This window comes from Sorex araneus, chromosome 8 (genome assembly GCF_027595985.1).
Source record: "Sorex araneus isolate mSorAra2 chromosome 8, mSorAra2.pri, whole genome shotgun sequence".
NCBI lineage: Eukaryota > Metazoa > Chordata > Mammalia > Eulipotyphla > Soricidae > Sorex > Sorex araneus.
This window is the reverse complement of record NC_073309.1, coordinates 40,324,824-40,327,859: the sequence shown is the minus strand read 5'-3', so window position 1 is coordinate 40,327,859 and position 3,036 is coordinate 40,324,824. Positions and strand designations below refer to the sequence as shown.

Here is a 3,036-nt window from a genome sequence, read left to right as displayed (position 1 = left end):
TTGCTGCCTCATTCATCTCCCAACTGCTTAGTAACTTCAATTAGGTATTCAAAACCCAAGGGTATTTGGTAATTTGATTCTGTGTATTTTTATAACATTTAGAACAAATCTACTGCCAAGATCATACTCAATGGCAAGAAGCTGTGTTTGAGATCAGGTACAAGAACGGCGTGTCTTCTTTCCCTACTATTATCCAATATAGTCTTGGAGGTCTTCACTACAGCAGTAAGGCAAGAAACAGAAACCAAAGGGATATATATTGTAAAAGAGGTCAAACTAACACTATTTGTGGATGACATATGTGCACAGCTAACATCATCCTTAATGATAAAAAAAAGACTTTCCTCTAAGATCAGGCACTAGACAAGGATGTTTAATTTTACTACTATTAGTCAACATCAACATCATGCTGAGAGTTTGAGTCATAGTTATTGCAATTAGACAAGGGAGAAAAATGATAAGAATTCAAATTGGTAAATAAAAAGTTAAACTATCACTAGCTGTTGATGACATGTATGTAGGAAACCTTAAAAACGCCATAAAAATCTAGAGGGACTGGAGAGGTAGGAGGAGGTGCTTACCTTTATTAATCTTTATTCTTATTTTGGGTTTTGGGCCACACCTGGAAATGTTCAGGGGTTACTCCTGGCTCTCACTGAAGAGTTACTTTTTTTTTTTTTTGCTTTTTGGGTCACACCCGGTGATGCACAGGGGTTACTCCTGGCTTATGCACTCAGGAATTACTCCTGGCGGTGCTCAGGGGACCACATGGGACGCTGGGAATTGAACCTGGGTCGGCCGTGTGCAAGGCAAACACCCTACCTGCTGTTCTATCACTCCAGCTCCCTGAGGAGTTACTCTTGGTGTTTCTTGGGGGACCATATGAGATTCCGGGATCAAACCAGGGTCTGCTGCGTGCAAGGCAAGTACCCTATACATTGCACTCACTCCAGCCCAGGGGGTACTTGCCTTGCATGCGTCCAACCCAGTCAATCCCCAGCACTTCATAGGGCCTTTCAAATGCTGCCAGAAGTGATCACTGAGCACAGAGGCAGGAATAAGCCATGAACACAGCTGGATGTGACCACCCACACCTTTCTCCCAAAAAAAGGATCCTAGAAATTACGAATCTGTACAGTAACATAGTGGGGTATAAGGTCAGTGCACAGATGATATTTGTATTCTTAAATGTAATAATTGTGTTTTTATATATAATTAACAATGTAGAAGAGAAATAATTTTAAAAAATGATCTCATTTCTGATCAGGTCAATAAAACTAAGTATCTAGAGGTCAATATGATAAAGGAGACAAAAGCCCTATTTAGCGAAAGTTAGAATTCACTTCTGAAATAAATAAGACATAAGAAATAGGGGCTGGAGTGATAGTACAGTGGGTAGGGCATTTGCCTTGCACACAGGCGACCCGGGTTCAATCTCTGGCATTCCATATGGTCCCTGAGCACCGCCAGGAGTAATTCCTGAGTGAAGAGTCAGGAGGAACCCCGAAGCATCACTAGGTGTGACCCTTGCCGGGGGGGGGGGGGAAGAAATAGAAGCATTCTCCTTGTTCATAGATTGGAAGGATCAAGAACATTATATTATATTCATCTCATCCTAATTAATTAATTAATTAATTAAATCACAGTGATATATACATTTAAAAAGTTGTTCATGATTGAATTTCAGTCATATAATGTTCCAACACCTGTCCCTTTACCAGTGTACTTTTCTCACCACCAATGCTCCATTGCCGTCCCACCCCCTGTCCCACCCGCCTGCCACTATGGCAGGCACTTTTCTTCTATCTTTGTCTCTCTCACTCTCTCTCTTTCTCTTCCCTCTTGGGCCTTATGTTTTGCAATAAAGATAATGAAAGATTATCAGGTATATCCCTTTACCTACTTTCAACACTCAGTTCCTGTCCAAAAATGATCATTTCCAACTATTATTGTCATGTTGGTCTCTTCTCTATCCTAACTGCCCTTCTCCCCCCACACTCTTTTTTTTTTCTTTTTTGGGTCACACCCGGCACTGCACAGGGGTTACTCCTGGCTCTGCACTCAGGAATTACCCCCTGGCAGTGCTCAGGGGACCATATGGGATGCTGGGAATCGAACCCAGGTCAGCGGCGTGCAAGGCAAATGCCCTACCAGTTGTGCTATTGATCCAGCCCCGCCCCCCCCACATAATCTTGTGGCAAGCTTCCAACCATTGGCCAGTCCTCTGTTTAGTCTGTTTATCCTGGTCTTGGATATTATATATGAATATAAAAATAATGTTATATCCCTATAACATATCTACAACATTAGATATGTTATATCCCACAAATAAATGCAAATGAATGAAATCAGATAATCAGGTATCAATTTAACAAAAGATGTGAAAGACTTATACACTGAAAACTAGAAGTCACTTTTGAAAGAAATAGGGCACCATGAAGTAGGAAAATATTATTTATTTGTGGACTGAGAGAATTAACATGGTCAAAATGACTATCCTACCCAAAGAATTTTACAGACTCACTGAAATTCTCATAAAAATTCCAATAACATTCTCAAGGACTTAGAGAAATTTTATCTATTAAAATTTATATTGCAACTCCTAGCTCCAAAAATACATTTAATATATTGTCCTTGGATAGAAGATGTATCAGATATTAAACTGATAAGAACAGATACTACACTTTATCTAGGCAGCTGGTAATGTTACCCTAGTAGCTTCTAAGATTAAGGGTAATTATCTTTCTTAGAGGCTGCCCCAAAAACCTCCGTCCCGCTCGGAGAGCCTGGCAAGCTACTGAGAGTATCCTGCCTGCATGACAGAGCCTGGCAAGCTACCTGTGACGTACTTGATATGCCCCAAACAGTAACAGTGACGGTCCTCATTCGCCTGACTGCGAAAGAGCCCCCAATATGCCACTGGGCTACACTAGAACGTGACAGTGATGAATGGAGACATTACTGGCACCCGCTTGAGCAAATTGATGAACAATGGGATGACAGTGCTACAGTGATATAGAATCATAAAAATTTATG

The 3,036-nt window shown here is 40.9% G+C and overlaps 1 pseudogene; it reads right to left on the bottom strand.

Moving 5' to 3' along the window:
• Positions 1 to 2,557: 2,557 nt before the first annotated feature.
• LOC129406920 (U2 spliceosomal RNA) lies at positions 2,558 to 2,701 on the bottom strand (annotated as a pseudogene).
• Between the last annotated feature and the right edge of the window lie 335 nt (positions 2,702 to 3,036).